Genomic DNA, 18,267 nt, shown 5'->3' on the forward strand with positions numbered 1-18,267 from the left:
TTCAACCTGCTGACAGGTGCTGATCAACTGGCTGACAGGTGCTAAACAAGCAGCTGATAGGCGCTGAATGACCAGCAGAGCAGGAAATGATCAAGCAGCTGACAGGTGCTGATCAACAGACTGAGGGTCACGGATCACGTGGCTGAGTAGGATCTGATCACGCAGCAAAGTGGTCGCTGATCAAGCAGTTGACAGGTGCCGATAGAGTGGCTGACAGGTGCTGATAAAGTGGCTGACAGGTACCGATCAAGCCGTTGAGTAGGCACTGATCGCGCAGCTGATTAGGCGATGATAAAGCGGCTGACAGGCGCTGATCAAGCGGCTGACAGGTGCTGATAAAGTCGTTGACAGATGTTGATCTAGCGGCTAATAATCGCTGAACAAGGGGCTGACAGGTGCTGATAAATCTTTGACAGATGCTGATCTTGCGGCTGATAATCGCTGATCAAGCGGCTGACAGTACTTCGCATTCGGCTGTCAGGCACATATCGCACGGCTGAGCAGGCAGTGATCGCGGGGTTGAGTAGGCACAGATCATGCGGCTGAGGCGAGCATCGCATGGCTCAGTAAATACTGATAGCGAAGCTAATTAGGTGTTGATCAAGTGGTTTATAGGAGCTTGTCAAGCGGCTGACAGGTGCTGATCACGCCGCTGAATAGGCGCTGATCGAGGGGGTGATTAGGCGCTGATCAAGCGTCTGACACTCTCTGATCAAGCGGCCGACAGACTATGATCACCCGGCAGTGTAGGGGCTGTTTCTTGGCTAAGTAGGCATTGATGGCGCAGCTGAGAAGGCACTGATCAAGCGGCTGGCAGCGCTGTTTAAGCGGCTTACAGGTGCTGATCAAGCAGCTGAATGGTGCTGATCAACTGGCTGACAGTTGCTAATGAAGCGGCTGACAGGTGTTGATCAACATGCTGACAGGTGCTAATCAAGCAGCTGATAGGTGCTGATAAAGCTGCTGACAGATGCTGATCAAGCTGCTGACAGGTGCTGATCATGCGGCTGATAGGCGCTGATCAAGCGGCTGACAGGTGATGATCTAGCGGCTAATAGGCGCTGATCAAGGGTCTGACAGGCGCTGATCAACTGGCTGATAGGTACTATTCAAGTGGCTGATAGGCCCTGATCAAGCTTCTGACAGGTGCTTGTCAAGCGGCTGAGAGGCACTTATCGCGCGGCTGTGTAGGCGCTTTTCAATCAGCTGAGTGGGCACTGGTCAAGTCACTGAAAGGCACTGGTGAAGTGGTTGACCAGGCGCTGAATGACCAGCAGAGCAGGAAATGATCAAGCGGCTGACAGGCCCTGATCAACCGGCTGAGGGTCACTGATCACGTGGCTGAGTAGGATCTGATCTCGCAGCAAAGTGGTCGCTGTTCAAGCAGTTGACAGGTGCTGATATAGTGGCTGACAGGTGCTGATAAAGAGGCAGACAGGTACTGATCAACCGGTTGAGTAGGCGCTGATCGTGCAGCTGATAAGGCAATGATCAAGCGGCTAACAGGCGCTTATCCAGTGGCTTACAGGTGATGATCAACTGGCTGAGACGTGCTGATCAATTGGCTGACAGGTGCTAAAGAAGCAGCTGATAGGCGCTGATCAAGCTGCTGACAGGTGCTGAACAACTGGCTGACTGGTACTGATCAAGCGGCTGAGTAGGCGCTGATCAGGCAGCTGATTAGGCGATGACAAAGTGGCTAACAGGCGCTGATCAAGCGGCTTACAGGTGATGATAAATGGTTGACAGTTGCTGATCAAGCGGCTGAGAGTCATTGATCAAGTGACTGTCAGGCACAGATCACATGGCTGAGTAGGCACAGATCAAGAGGCTGAGGGGATGATCGCGCGGCTGAGTAAATGATCATCGCGTGTCTGATTAGCTGCTGATCAAGAGGCTGACACGCGTTTATCAAGCTGCTGACAGGTGCTGATCAACTGGCTGACAGTTGCTAATGAAGCGGCTGACAGGTGTTGATCAACATGCTGACAGGTGCTAATCAAGCATCTGATAGGTGCTGATCAAACGGCTGATAGGCGCTGATCAAGCAGCTAACAGGTGCTGATCAACTGGCTGAGAAGTGTTAATTAAGCAGCTGATACGCCCTGATCAAGCTGCTGAATGGTGCTGATCAAGCGGCTGACAGGTGCTGATCCAGTGGCTTACACGTGGTGATCAGCTGGCTGAGAGGTGCTGATCAACTGGCTGACAGGTTCTGATCAAGCGGCTGAGTAGGTTCTGATCGTGCAGCTGATAAGGCGATGATAAATCGGCTAACAGGCGCTGATCAAGCGGCTGACAGGTGATGATAAAGTGGTTGACAGGTGCTGATCAAGCGACTGATAGTCGTTGATTAAGTAGCTGTCAGGCGTAGATCACGTGGCTAAGTAGGCGCTGGTCGTGGGGCTGAGTAGGCACAGATCAAGAGGTTGAGGCGATGAACGCGGGGCTGAGTAAATGATCATCGCTTGGCAGATTAGGTGCTGATCAAGAGGCTGACACGCGTTTATCAAGCTGCTGACAGGTGCTGATCAAGTGGCTGACAGGTGCTGATCAAGCGGCTGATAGGCGCTGATTAAGGGGCTGACAGGTGCTGATCAACTGGCTGACAGTAATTCTCAAGCGGCTGACAGACACTGATCGGGCAGCTGAGTAGGCGCTGACTGCGGGGCTCTGTAGGCAGAGATCAACTGGCCGAAAGATGCTATTCGTGCGGCTGAGTCGGTGCTTTTCAATCGGCTGAGTGGAAAGTGGTCAAGCGCTGATCAAGCTGCTGACAGGTGCTTAACAAGCGGCTGACAATTGCTGATCATCTGGCTGACAGGTGCTAATCAAGCGGCTGATAGGCGATGATCAAGGTGCTGACAGGTGCTGATCAACTGGCTGACAGGTGCTAATCACACGGCTGATAGGCGATGATCAAGGGGCTGACAGGTGCTGATCAACTGGATGACAGGTGCTAAACAAGCAGCTGATAGGTGCTGATTGCGCAGTTGAGAATGCAATGATCAAGCAGCTGACAGGCACTGATCAATCGGTAGGCAGGTGCTGATCAACTGGCTGACAAGTGCTAATCAAGTAGCTGATAGGCGATGATCAAGCTGCTGACAGGTTCTGATCAAGAGGCTGACAGGTGCTGATCAACTGGCTGACAGGTGCTAATCACACGGCTGATAGGCGATGATCAAGGTGCTGACAGGTGCTGTTCAACTGGCTGACAGGTGCTAATGAAGCGGCTGACAGGTGCTGATCAATTGGCTGACAGGTGCTGGTCAACTGGCTGACAGGTGCTGATCATCTGGCTGACAGGTGCTAATCAAGCAGCTTATAGGCGCTGATCAAGGTGCTGACAGGTGCTGATCAACTGGCTGACTGGTACTGATCAAGCGGCTGAGTAGGCGCTGATCATGCAGCTGATTAGGTGATGATAAAGCATCTAAAAGGCGCTGATCAAGCAGATGACAGGTGCTGATAAAGTCGTTGACAGATGTTGATCTAGCGCCTGATAATCACTGAACAAGAGGCTGACAGGCGCTGATCAAGCGGCTGAAAGGTGCTGATAAAGTTTTTGGCAGATGCCGATCTAGCGGCTGATGATCGCCGATCAAGCGGCTGAGAGTACTTCGCATTCGGCTTTCAGGCATATATCGCACGGCTGATTAGGCACTGATCGCGGGGCTCAGTAGGCACAGATCATGCGGCTGAGGCGATGATCGCATGGCTCAGGAAATACTCATAGTGAATCTAATTAGGTGTTGATCAAGTGGTTTATAGGTGCTTGGCAAGCAGCTGACAGGTGCTGATTGCGCCGCTCAATAGGCGCTGATCGAGGGGGTGATTAGGCGCTGATCAAGCGTCTGACAGTCTCTGATCAAGCGGCAGACAGACTATGACCACGCGGCTGTGTAGGGGCTGATTCGAGGCTCAATAGGCATTGATCGCACAGCTGAGAAGGAACTGATCAAGCGCTGACAGGCATTGATGAAGCGGCTGGCAGACGCTGTTTAAGCGGCTTACAGGTGCTGATCAAGCAGCTGACAGGTGCTGATCAACTGGCTGACAGGTGCTAATCCAGCGGCTGACAGTTGCTGATCAAGTGGCTGAGAGTTGCTAATGTAGCGGCTGACAGGTGTTGATCAACATGCTGACAGGTGCTAATCAAGCAGCTGATAGGTGCTGATAAATCTGCTGACAGGTGCTGATCAAGCCGCTGACAGGTGCTGGTCAACTGGCGGACTGGTACTGATCAAGTGGCTGAGTAGGCGCTGATCATGCAGCTGATTAGGCGATGATAAAGCGGCTAACAGGCTCTGATCAAGCGGCTGACAGGTGCTGATAAAGTGGTTGACAGGAGCTGATCAAGCAGCTGATAGTCGTTGATCAAGTGGCTGTCTGGAGCAGATCGCATGGCTGAGTAAATGATCATTGCGTGGCTGCTTAGGTGCTGATCAAGAGGCTGACACTCGTTTATCAAGTTTTTGACAGGTCCTGATCAAGCTGCTGACAGGTGCTTAACAAGCGGCTGACAATTGCTGGTCACCTGTCTGACAGGGGCTAATCAAGAGGCTGATAGGTGCTCATCAAGCGGCTGACAGGTGCTGATCAAGCAGCTGATAGGCGTTGAACAAGGGGCTGACAGGTGCTGATCAACTGGCTTATAGGTACTCTTCAAGTGGCTGAAAGCCATGATCAAGTGGCTGAGAGGCACTTACCTCGTGGCTGCGTAGGCATTTTTCAATCAGCTGACTGGGCAGTGGTCAAGTGGCTGACAGGCACTGATGAAGTTTTTGACCAGGCGATGAATGACCAGCAGAGCAGGAAATGATCAAGCGGCTGACAGGCGCTGATCAACAGGCTGAGGCTCACTGATCACGTGGCTGAGTAGGATCTGATCACGCAGCAAAGTGGTCTCTGATCAAGCAGTTGACAGGTGCTGATATAGTGGCTGACAGGTACTGATAAAGTGGCTGACAGGTACTGATCAAGCGGTTGAGTAGGTGCTGATCGTGCAGCTGATTAGGCGATGATAAAGTGGCTGACAGGCGCTGATCAAGCGGCTGACAGGTGCTGATTTTCATTGGCAGATGTTGATCTAACGGCTGATAATCACTGATCAAGCAGCTGACAGGCACTGATCAAGCGGCTGACAGGTGCTGGTCAACTGGCTGACAGGGGCTAATCAAGCGGCTGAAAGGTGCTGATCAAGCGGCTGACAGGTGCTGATCCAGTGGCTTACAGGTGGTGATCAAATGGATGAGAGGTGCTGATCAACTGGCAGCCAGGTACTTCTCAAGCGGCTGACAGGCACTGATCGGGCGGCTGAGTAGGCGCTGATTGCGGGGCTCAGTAGGCGCAGATCAACTGGCTGAGAGATGCAATTCGCGCGGCTGAGTAGGCACTCTTCAACCTGCTGACAGGTGCTGATCAAGCGGATGAACGACTCTGATAAAGAGGCTGACAGACTATGATAACGCGGCTGTGTAGGCGCTGATACGAGGCTCAGTAGGCATTGATCGCACAGCTGAGAAGGAACTGATCAAGCGCTGACAGGCATTGATGAAGCGGCTGGCAGGCGCTGTTTAAGCGGCTTACAGGTGCTGATCAAGCAGCTGACAGGTGCTGATCAACTGGCTGACAGGTGCTAATTCAGGGGCTGACAGTTGCTGATCAACTGGCTGAGTGTTGCTAATGAAGCGGCTGACAGGTGTTGATCAACATGCTGACAGGTGCTAATCAAGAAGCTGATAGGTGCTGATAAATCTTCTGACAGGTGCTGATCAAGCGGCTGACAGGTGCTGATCAAGCGGCTGAGTAGGCGCTGATCATGCAGCTGATTAGTCGATGATAAAGTGGCTAACAGGCGCTGATCAAGCGGCTGACAGGTGCTGTTAAAGTGGTTGACAGGAGCTGATCAAGCAGCTGATAGTCGTTGATCAAGCGGCTGTCTGGAGCAGATCGCATGGCTGAGTAGGCACAGATCAAGAGGCTGAGGTGATGATCGTGGGGCTGAGTAAATGATCACCGCGTGGCTGATTAGGTGCTGATCAAGAGACTGACACGCTTTTATCAAGTTGCTGACAGGTGCTGATCAACCTGCTGACAGGTGCTTAACAAGCGGCTGACAATTGCTGGTCAACTGGCTGACAGGGGCTAATCAAGAGGCTGATAGGCGCTCATCAAGCAGCTGACAGGTGCTGATCAAGCGGCTGATAGGCGCTGATCAAGGGGCTGACAGGTGCTGATCAACTGGCTGATAGGTACTCTTCAAGTGGCTGAAAGCCCTGATCAAGCGGCTGAGAGGCACTTAGGGCGCGGCTGCGTAGGCGCTTTTCAATCAGCTGAGTGGGCTCTGGTCAAGTGGCTGACAGGCACTGATGAAGTGGTTGACCAGGCGCTGAATGACCAGAAGAGCAGGAAATGATCAAGCCGCTGACAGGCGCTGATCAGCCGGCTGAGGGTCACGCATCACGTGGCTGAGTAAGATCTGATCACGCAGCAAAGTGGTCGCTGATCAAGCAGTTGACAGGTGCTGATATAGCGGCTGAAAGCTGCTTAAAAGTGGATGACAGGTCCTGATCAAGCGCTTGAGTAGGCGCTGATCGCGCAGCTGATTAGGCGATGATCAAGCGGCTGACAGTACTTCTCAATCGGCTTTCAGGTACATATCGCACAGCTGAGTAGGCACTGATCGAGGGGCTGAGTAGGCACAGATCATGCGGCTGAGGCGATGATCACATGGCTCAGTAAATATTGATAGCAAAGCTAATTAGGTGTTGATCAAGTGGTGTATAGGTGACTGTCAAGCGTCTGACAGTCTCTGATCAATCGGCTGACAGACTATGATCACGCTGCTGTGTAGGGGCTGATTCACGGCTGAGTAGGCATTGATCGTACAGCTGAGAAGGCACTGATCAAGCAGCTGGCAGGCGCTGTTTAAGCGGCTTACAGGTGCTGATCAAGCAGCTGACAGGTGCTGATCAACTGGCTGACAGTTGCTAATGAAGAGGCTGACAGGTGTTGAACAACATGCTGACAGGTGCTAATCAAGCAGCTGATAGGTGCTGATAAAGCTGCTGAAAGGTGCTGATCAAGCCGCTGACAAGTGCTGATTCAGTGGCTTACAGGTGATGATTTACTGGCTCATAGGTGCTGATCAAGCGGCTAACAGAAGCTGATCAATTGGCTGAGAAGTGTTAATTAAGCAGCTGATAGGCACTGATCAAGCTGCTGAAAGGTGCTGATCAAGCGGCTGACAGGTGCTGATCCAGTGGCTTACAGGTGGTGATCAACTGGCTAAGAGGTGCTGATCAACTGGCTGACAGGTACTTCTCAAGCGGCTGAAAGGCACTGATCGGGCAGCTGAGTAGGTGCTGGATTCAGGGCTCAGTAGGTGCAGATCAACTGGCTGAGAGATGCAATTCGCGTGGCTGAGTAAGCACACTTCAACCTGCTGACAGGTGCTGATCAAGTGGATGACCGACTCTGATAAAGACTCTGACAGACTATGATCACGCGGCTGTAGAGGGGCTGATTCGCAGCTGAGTAGGCGCTGATCGAGCAGCTAAGAAGGGAATGATCAAGCAGCTGACAGGCACTGATAAAGCAGCAGGCAGGCGCTGTTTAAGCGGCTTACAGGTGCTGATCAAGCAGCTGACAGGTGCTGATCAACTGGCTGACAGGTGCTAATCCAGCGGCTGACAGTTGCTAATGAAGCAGCTGACAGGTGTTGATCAACATGCTGACAGGTGCTAATCAAGCAGCTGATAGGTGCTGATAAAGCTGCTGACAGGTGCTGATCAAGCGGGTGACAGGTGCCGATCAACTGGCTGACAGGTTCTTATCAAGCGGCTGAGTAGGCGCTGATCGTGCAGCTGATAAGGCGATGATCAAGCATCTAACAGGCACTGATCCAGTGACTTACAGGTGCTGATCAACTGGCTGAGAGATGCTGATCAACTGGCTGACAGATGCTAATCAAGTAGCTGATAGGCGCTGATCAAGCTGCTGACAGGTGCTGATCAACTGACTGACAGGTGCTAATGAAGCGACTCTCAGGTGCTGATCAACTGACTGACAGGTGCTAATCAAGTGGCTGATAGGCCCTGATCAATCTGCTGACAGGTGCTGATCAACTGGCTGACAGGGGCTGATCAAGCAGCTGATACTCGCTGCTCAAGCTGCTGACAGGTGCTGATCATCTGGCTGACAGGTGCTAATCAAGCGGCTGATAGGCGATGTTCAAGGTGCTGACAGGTGCTGATCAACTGGCTGACAGGTGCTAAACAAGTACCTGATAGGCGATGTTCAAGCTGCTGACAGGTTCTGATCAAGAGGCTGACAGGTGCTAATCACAGGGCTGATAGGCGATGATCAAGGTGCTGACAGGTGCTGTTCAACTGGCTGACAGGTGCTAATGAAGTGGCTGACAGGTGCTGATCAACTAGCTGACAGGTGCTAATCAAGTGGCTATTAGGCCCTGATCAAGCTGCTGACAGGTGATTTTCAGGCGGCTGACTGGTGCTTATCGCGTGGCTGCATTGGTGCTTATCAATCGGCTGAATGGTCAGTGGTCAAGCAGCTGACAGGCTCTAATCAAGCGGCTGACAGGTGCTGATAAAGTCGTTGACAGGTGCTGATCAAGTGACTGATAGTCGCTGATAAAGTGGCTGACAGTACTTTCAAGTGTCTGTCAGGCGCACCTCACACGGCTGAGTAGGCACTGATTGCGGGACTGAGTAGACACAGATCAAGCGGCTGAGGCAATGATCATGCGGCTGAGTAAATGATGATCGTGTGGCTGATTAGGTGCTGTTCAAGAGGCTGAAAGGTACTTCTCAAGCGGCTGACAGGCACTGATCAAGTGGATGACCAGGCGCTGAATGGCCAGCAGAGCAGGAAATGATCAAGCGGCTGACTGGTGCTGATCAACTGCCTGACAGGTTCTGATCAAGCGGCTGAGTAAGCGCTGATCGTGCAGCTGATAAGGCGATGATCAAGCGGCTAACAGGCCCTGATCCAGTGGCTAACAGGTGCTGATCAACTGGCTGAGAGGTGCTGATCAACAGGCTGACACGTGCTAATCAAGCAGCTGATAGGCGCTGATCAAGCTGCTGACAGGTGCTGATCAACTGGCTGACTGGAACTGATCAAGCGGCTGAGTAGGCGCTGATCATTCAGCTGATTAGGTGATGATAAAATGGCTAACAGGCGCTGATCAAGCGGCTGACAGGTGATGATAAAGTGGTTGACAGGTGATGATCAAGCGGCTGATAGTCGTTGACCAAGTGGCTGTCAGGCACAGATCGCATGGCTGAGTAGGCGCTGGGCAAGTGGCTGAAAGGTACTTCTCAAGCGGCTGACAGGCACTGATCAAGTGGATGACCAGGCGCTGAATGACCAGCAGAGCAGGAAATGATCAAGCGGCTGACTGGTGTTGATCAACTGCCTGACAGGTTCTGATCAAGCGGCTGAGTAGGCGCTGATCGTGCAGCTGATAAGGCGATGATCAAGTGGCTAACAGGCGCTGATCAAGCGGCTGACAGGTGATGATAAAGTGGTTGACAGGTGATGATCAAGCGGCTGATAGTCGTTGATCAAGTGGCTGTCAGGCAAAGATCGCATGGCTGAGTAGGCGCTGGTCATGGGGCTGAGTAGGCACAGATCAAGAGGCTGAGGCGATGATCGCGCGGCTGAGTAAATGATCATCGTGTGGCTGATTAGCTGCTGATCAAGAGGCTGAGAGGTACTTGTCAAGCGGCTGACAAGCACTGATCGGGCTGCTGTGTAGGCACTGACTGCGGGGCTCAGTAGGCACAGATCAACTGGCTGAAAGATGCTATTCGGGCGGCTGAGTCGGTGCTTTGCAATGGGCTGAGTGGAAAGTGGTCAAGCGCTGATCAAGCTGCTGACAGGTGCTTAACAAGCGGCTGACAATTGCTGATCAACAGGCTTACTGGGGCTAATCAAGCCACTGATAGGCGCTGATCAAGTGGCTGACAGGTGCTGGTCAACTGGCTGACAGGTGCTAATCAAGCGGCTGATAGGTGCTCATCAAGCTGCTGACAGGTGCTGATCAAGTGGCTGACAGGTACTTGTCAAGCGGCGGACAAGCACTGATAGGGCGGCTGTGTAGGCACGGACTGCGCGGTTCAGTAGGCACAGATCAACTGGTTGAAAGATGCTATTCGCGCGGCTGAGTCGGTGCTTTTCAATTGGCTGAGTGGAAAGTGGTCAAGCGCTCATCAAGCGGCTGACAGTTGCTGATCAAGCGGCTGATAGGCGCTGATCAAGGGGCTGACAGGTGCTGATCAAGCTGCTGACAGGTGCTGATTAAGCGGCTGACAGGTGCTAATCAACTGGCGGACAGCTGCTAATCAAGTGGCCAATAGGTGCTGATCAAGCGGCTAACAGGTGCTGATCAACTGGCTGAGAATTGTTAATTAAGCACCTGATAGGCACTGATCAAGCTGCTGAAAGGTGCTGATCAAGGGGCTGACAGGTGCTGATCAACTGGCTGATAGGTACTATTCAAGTGGCTGATAGGCCCTGATCAATCTTTTGACAGATGCTTGTCAAGCGGCTGAGAGGCACTTAATGCGCGGCTGCGTAGGCGCTTTTCAATCAGCTGAGTGGGCAGTGGTCAAGTGGCTGACAGGCACTGATGAAGTGGTTGACCAGGCGCTGAATGACCAGCAGAGCAGGAAATGATCAAGCGGCTGATAGGTGCTGATAAACCTGCTGACAGGTGCTGATCAAGCGGCTGACAGGTGCTGGTCGACTGGCTGACAGGTGCTAATCAAGCAGCTGATAGGCGCTCATCAAGTGGCTGACAGGTGCTGATCAAGCGGCTGAGTATGCGCTGATCGTGCAGCTGATAAGGCGATGATCAAGCGGCTACAGGCGATGATCCAGTGGCTTACAGGTGCTGATCAACTGTATGAGGGTCACTGATCACGTGGCTGAGAAAGATCTGACCACGCAGCAAAGTGGTCGCTGATCAAGCAGTTGACAGGTGCTGTTATAGTGGCCGAAAGGTGCTGATAAAGTGGCTGACAGGTACTGATCAAGCAGTTGAGTAGGCGCTGATCGCGCAGCTGATTAGGCCATGATAAAGCGGCTGACAGGCGCTGATAAAGCGGTTGACAGGAGCTGATAAGTCGTTGACAGATGTTGATCTAGCGGCTGATAATCGCTGATCAAGCGGCTGACAGGTACTTGTCAAGCGGCTGACAAGCACTGATCAGGCGGCTGTGTAGGCACTGACTGCAGGGCTCAGTAGGCACAGATCAACTGGCTGAAAGATGCTTTTCACGCGGCTGAGTCAGTGCTTTTCAATCGGCTGAGTGGAAAGTGGTCAAGCGCTGATCAAGCTGCTGACAGGTGCTTAACAAGCGTCTGACAATTACTGATCAACTGGCTGACAGGGGCTAATCAAGCCGCTGATAGGTGCTGATCAAGCGGCTGACAGGCGCTGATCAACCGGCTGAGAGTCACTGATCACGTGGTTGAGTAGGCTTTGATTACACAGCTAAGCGGGCACTGATCAAGCTGTTGAGAGTTGCTGATACATTGGCTGACAGGTGCTGATAAAGTGGCTGACAGGTACCGATCAAGCTGCTGACACGTGTTTATCAAGCGGCTGACAGGTGCTGATCAAGAGGCTGACAGGTACTTCTCAAGAGGCTGACAGGCACTGATCGGGCAGCTGAGTAGGCGCTGATCGTGGTTCTAAGTAGGATCAGATCAACTGGCTGAGAGATGCTATTTGCGCTTCTGAATAGGCACTGTTCAACCGGCTGACAGGTTCTGATCAAGCAGCTGACAAACACTGATATCGCGGCTGATTAAGCACTGATAGTGCAGCTCAGTAAGTGTTGATCAAGCGGTTTACAGGTGCTTGTAAAGCGGCTGACAGGCGCTTAGCGCTCGGCTGCGTAGGCGCTTTTCAATCTGCTGAGTGGGCAGTGGTCAAGCGGCTGACTGACACTGATCCAGTGGTTGACCAGGCGCTGAAAGACCAGCAGAGCAGGAAATGATCAAGCGCCTGACAGGAGAAGATCAACCGGCTGAGCGTCACTGACCGCGTGGCTGAGTAGGCTCTGTTCATGCAGCAAAGTGGGTGCTGATCTAGCGGTTGACAGGTGATGATCAATAGACTGACAGGTGTTAATCAAGCAGCTGATACGCACTGATCAACCTGCTGACAGGTGCTGATCAAGAGGATGACAGGTGCTGCTCAACTGGCTGACAGGTGCTAATTAAGAGACTCTCAGGTGCTGATCAACTGGCTGACAGGTGCCAATCAAGTGGCTGATAGGCCCTGATCAAATTGCTGACAGGTGCTGATAAACTGGCTGACAGGTGCTGATCAAGCAGCTGATACTCGCTGCTCAAGCTGCTGACAGGTGCTGATCATCTGGCTGACAGGTGCTAATCAAGCGGCTGATAGGCGATGATCAAGGTGCTGACAGGTGCTGATCAACTGGCTGACAGGTGCTCATGAAGCGGCTGACAGGTGCTGATCAATTGGCTGACAGGTGCTGATCAACTAGCTGACAGGTGCTAATCAAGTGGCTAATAGGCCCTGATCAAGCTGCAGACAGGTGATTTTCAGGCGGCTGACTGGTGCTTATCGCGCGGCTGCATTGGCGCTTTTCAATCGGCTGAGAGGGCAGTGGTCAACAGCTGACAGGCACTAATCAAGCGGCTGACAGGTGCTGATAAAGTCGTTGACAGGTGCTGATCAAGCGACTGATAGTCGCTGATCAAGTGGCTGACAGTACTTCTCAAGTGTCTGTCAGGCGCACCTCGCACGGCTGAGTAGGCGCTGATCGCGGGGCTGAGTAGACACAGATCAAGCGGCTGAGGCGATGATCGTGCGGCTGAGTAAATGATGATCGCGTGGCTGATTAGGTGCTGGTCCAGTGGCTGCCAGGTACTTCTCAAGCGGCTGACAGGCACTGATCAAGTGGATGACCAGGAGCTGAATGACCAGCAGAGCAGGAAATGATCAAGCGGCTGACTGGTGCTGATCAACTGCCTGACAGGTTCTGACCAAGCGGCTGAGTAGGTGCTGATCGTGAAGCTGATAATGCGATGATCAAGCCGCTGATAGTCGTTGATCAAGTGGCTGTCAGGCACAGATCGCATGGCTGAGTAGGCGCTGGTCATGGGGCTGAGTAGGCACAGATCAAGAGGCTGAGGCGATGATCGCGCGGCTGAGTAAATGATCATCGTGTGGCTGATTAGGTGCTCATCAAGAGGCTGACAGGTACTTGTCAAGCGGCTGACAAGCACTGATCAGGCGGCTGTGTAGGCACTGGCTGCGGGGCTCAGTAGGCACAGATCAACTGGCTGAAAGATGCTATTCGTGCGGCTGAGTCGGTGCTTTTCAATCGGCTGAGTGGAAAGTGGTCAAGCGCTGATCAAGCTGCTGACAGGTGCTTAACAAGCGGCTGACAATTGCTGATCAACTGGCTGACAGGGGCTAATCAAGCAGCTGATAGGCGCTGACCAAGCGGCTGACAGGTGCTGTTCAACTGGCTGACAGGTGCTAATCAAGCGGCTGATAGTTGCACATCAAGCTGCTGACAGGTGCTGATCAACCAGATGACAGGTGCTGATCAACTGGCTGACAGGTGCTAATGAAGCGACTCTCAGGTGCTGATCAACTGGCTGACAGGTGCTAATCAAGTGGCTGATAGGCCCTGATCAATCTGCTGACAGGTGCTGATCAACTGGCTGACAGGTGCTGATCAAGCAGCTGATACTCGCTGCTCAAGCTGCTGACAGGTGCTGATCATCTGGCTGACAGGTGCTAATCAAACGTCTGATAGGCGATGATCAAGGTGCTGACAGGTGCTGATCAACTGGCTGACAGGTGCTAAACAAGCATCTGATAGGTGCTGATTGCGCAACTGAGAATGCAATGATCAAGCAGCTGACAGGCACTGATCAATCGGTAGGCAGGTTTTGGTCAACTGGCTGACAGGTACTAATCAAGTGGCTGATAGGTGCACATCAAGCTGCTGACAGGTGCTGATCAAGTGGCTGACAGGTACTTGTCAAGCGGCTGACAAGCACTGATCAGGCAGCTGTGTAGGCACTGACTGCGGGGCTCAGTAGGCACAGATCAACTGGCTGAAAGATGCTATTCACGCGGTTGAGTCTTTGCTTTTCAATCGGCTGAGTGGAAAGTGGTCAAGCGCTGATCAAGCTGCTGACAGGTGCATAACAAGCGGCTGACAATTGCTGATCAAGTGGCTGACAGGGGCTAATCAAGCAGCTGACAGGTGCTGATAAAGCTGCTGACAGGTGCTGATCAAGCGGTTGACAGGTTCTGATACAGCGGCTAACACGTGCTGATAATGTGGCTGACAGTTAATGATCAAGCTGCTTCTAGGGGCTGCCCTAGCGCCTGACAGTTGCTGATAAAGTGACTGACAGGTGCAAATGAAGTGGCTGACAGGTGCTGATCAACTGGCTGACAGGTACTGATCAAGTTGCTGACAGATGCTTCTCAAGTGGCTGGCAGGCGCTTATCGCGTGGATGCGTATGGGTTTACCAATCAGCTGAGTGGGCACTGGTCAAGGGGCTGACAGGCACTGATCTAGTGGTGGACCAGGCGCTGAATGACCATCAGAGCAGGAAATGATCAAGCCGCTGACAGGCGCTGATCAGCCCGCTGAGGGTCACTGATCCTGTGGCGGAGTAGGCTCTGATTACGCAGCTAAGCGGGCACTGATCAAGCTGTTGAGAGTTGCTGATATATTGGCTGACAGGTGCTGATAAAGTGGCTGACAGGTACTGATCAAGCTGCTGACATGCGTTTATCAAGCAGCTGACAGGTGCTGATCAAGTGGCTGACAGGTACTTCTCAAGAGGCTGACAGTCACTGATCGGCCGGCTGAGTAGGCGCTGATCATGGGGCTCAGTAGGAGCAGATCAACTGGCTGAGAGATGCTATTTGCGCGGCTGAATAGGCACTGTTCAACCGGCTGACAGGTGCTGATCAAGCAGCTGACAGACACTGATCTCGCGGCTGATTAAGCACTGATAGCGCAGCTCAGTAAGTGTTGATCAAGAGGTTTACAGGTGCTTGTAAAGCGGCTGACAGGCGCTTATTGCTCGGCTGCGTAGGCGCTTCTCAATCTGCTGAGTGGGCAGTGGTCAAGAGGCTGACTGACACTGATCCAGTGGTTGACCAGGCGCTGAATGACCAGCAGAGCAGGAAATGATCAAGCGCCTGACAGGAGAAGATCAACCGGCTGAGCGTCACTGACCGCGTGGCTGAGTAGGATCTGTTCATGCAGCAAAGTGGGTTCTGATCTAGCGGTTGACAGGTGATGATCAATAGACTGACAGGTGTTAATCAAGCAGCTGATACGCACTGATCAACCTGCTGACAGGTGCTGATCAAGAGGATGACAGGTGCTGCTCAACTGGCTGACAGGTGCTAATGAAGCGACTCTCAGGTGCTGATCAACTGGCTGACAGGTGCTGATCAAGCAGCTGATACTCGTTGCTCAAGGTGCTGACAGGTGCTGATCAACTGACTGACAGGTGCTAATCAAGCGGCTGACAGGTGCTGATCAAGTGGCTGACAGGTACTTCTCAAGCGGCTGACAAGCTCTGATCGGGCGACAGGTGCTAAACAAGCAGCTGGTAGGTGCTGATTGCGCAGCTGAGAATGCAATGATCAAGCAGCTGACAGGCACTGATCAATCGGTAGGCAGGTGCTGATCAACTGGCTGACAAGTGCTAATCAAGTAGCTGATAGGCGATGATCAAGCTGCTGACAGGTTCTGATCAAGAGGCTGACAGGTGCTAATCACACGGCTGATAGGCGATGATCAAGTTGCTGACAGGTGCTTTTCAACTGGCTGACAGGTGCTGATCAATTGGCTGACAGGTGCTGATCAACTAGCTGACAGGTGCTAATCAAGTGGCTAATAGGCCCTGATCAATCTGCTGACAGGTGAATTTCAGGCGGCTGACTGGTGCTTATCGCGCGGCTGCATTGGCGCTTTTCAATCGGCTGAGTGGGCAGTGGTCAAGCAGCTGACAGGCACTAATCAAGCGGCTGACAGGTGCTGATAAAGTCGTTGACAGGTGCTGATCAAGCGACTGATAGTCGCTGATCAAGTGGCTGACAGTACTTCTCAAGTGTCTGTCAGGCGCACCTCGCACGGCTGAGTAGGCGCTGATCGCGGGGCTGAGTAGACACAGATCAAGCGGCTGAGGCGATGATCGTGCGGCTGAGTAAATGATCATCGTGTGGCCGATTAGGTGCTGATCAAGAGGCTGACAGGTACTTGTCAAGCGACTGACAAGCACTGATCAGGCGGCTGTGTAGGCACTGACTGCGGGGCTCAGTAGGCACAGATCAACTGGCTGAAAGATGCTATTCACGCGCCTGAGTCAGTGCTTTTCAATCGGCTGAGTGGAAAGTGGTCAAGCGCTGATCAAGCTGCTGACAGGTGCTTAACAAGTGGCTGACATTTGCTGATCAACTGGCTGACAGGGGCTAATCAAGCCAATGATAGGCGCTGATCAAGCGGCTGACAGGTGCTGGTCAACTGCCTGACAGGTGCTAATCAAGCGGCTGATAGGCGCACATCAAGCTGCTGACAGGTGCTGATCAAGTGGCTGACAGGTACCTGTCAAGCGGCTGACAAGCACTGATCGGGCGGCTGTGTAGGCACTGACTGCGGGGCTCACTAGGCACAGATCAACTGGCTGAAAGATGCTCTTCACGCGGTTGAGTCTTTGCTTTTCAATCGGCTGAGTGGAAAGTGGTCAAGCGCTGATCAAGCTGCTGACAGGTGCATAACAAGCAGCTGACAATTGCTGATCAAGCGGCTGACAGGGGCTAATCAAGCAGCTGATAAGTGCTGATAAAGCTGCTGACAGGTGCTGATCAAGCGGTTGACAGGTTCTCATACAGCGGCTAACACGTGCTGATAATGTGGCTGACAGTTAATGATCAAGCTGCTTATAGGGGCTGCCCTAGCGCCTGACAGTTGCTGATAAATTGGCTGAGATGTGCAATTGAAGTGGCTGACAGGTGCTGATCAACTGGCTGACAGGTACTGATCAAGTGGCTGATAGGCCCTGATCAGATTGCTGACAGATGCTTCTCAAGTGGCTGACAGGCGCTTATCGCTCGGCTGCGTAAGCGCTTTTAAATCTGCTGAGTGGGCAGTGGTCAAGCGGCTGACTGACACTGATCCAGTGGTTGACCAGGCGCTGAATGACCAGCATAGCAGGAAATGATCAAGCGCCTGACAGGAGAAGATCAACCGGCTGAGCGTCACTGACCGCGTGCCTGAGTAGGCTCTGTTCATGCAGCAAAGTGTGTGCTGATCTAGCGAGTGGCAGGTGATGATCAATAGACTGACAGGTGTTAATCAAGCAGCTGATACGCACTGATCAACCTGCTGTCAGGTGCTGATCAACTGGCTCACAGGTGCTAATGAAGCGACTCTCAGGTGCTGATCACTGGCTGACAGGTGCTAATCAAGTGGCTGATAGGCCCTGATCAATCTGCTGACAGGTGCTGATCAACTGGCTGACAGGTGCTGATCAAGCAGCTGATACTCGCTGCTCAAGCTGGTGACAGGTGCTGATCATCTGGCTATCAGGTGCTAATCAAGCGGCTGATAGGCGATGATCAAGGTGCTGACAGGTGCTGATCAACTGGCTGACAGGTGCTAAACAAGCAGCTGATAGGTGCTGATTGCACAGCTGAGAATGCAATGATCAAGAAGCTGACAGGCACTGATCAATCGGTAGGCAGGTACTGATCAACTGGCGGACAAGTGCTAATCAAGTAGCTGATAGGCGATTGTCAATCTGCTGACAGGTTCTGATCAAGAGGCTGAGAGGTGCTATTCAACTGGCTGACAGGTGCTAATGAAGCGGCTGACAGGTGCTGATCAATTGGCTGAAAGGTGCTGATCAACTGGCTGACTGGTACTGATCAAACGGCTGAGTAGGCGCTGATCATGCAGCTAATTAGGCCATGAGAAAGCGGGTAACAGGCACTGATCCAGCAGCTGAAAGGTGATGATAAAGTGGTTGACAGGTGCTGATCAAGAGGCTGATAGTCGTTGATCAAGTGGCTGTCAGGTGCAGATCGCATGGCCGAGTAGGCGCTGGTCTTGGGGCTGAGTAGGCACAGATCAAGAGGCTGAGGCGATGATCGCACGGCTGAGTAAATGATCATGGCGTGGCTGATTAGGTGCTGATCAAGAGGCTGACACGCG

This window comes from Bubalus kerabau, unplaced genomic scaffold, assembly GCF_029407905.1.
Source record: "Bubalus kerabau isolate K-KA32 ecotype Philippines breed swamp buffalo unplaced genomic scaffold, PCC_UOA_SB_1v2 scaffold_25, whole genome shotgun sequence".
Classification (NCBI taxonomy): Eukaryota; Metazoa; Chordata; class Mammalia; order Artiodactyla; family Bovidae; genus Bubalus; species Bubalus kerabau.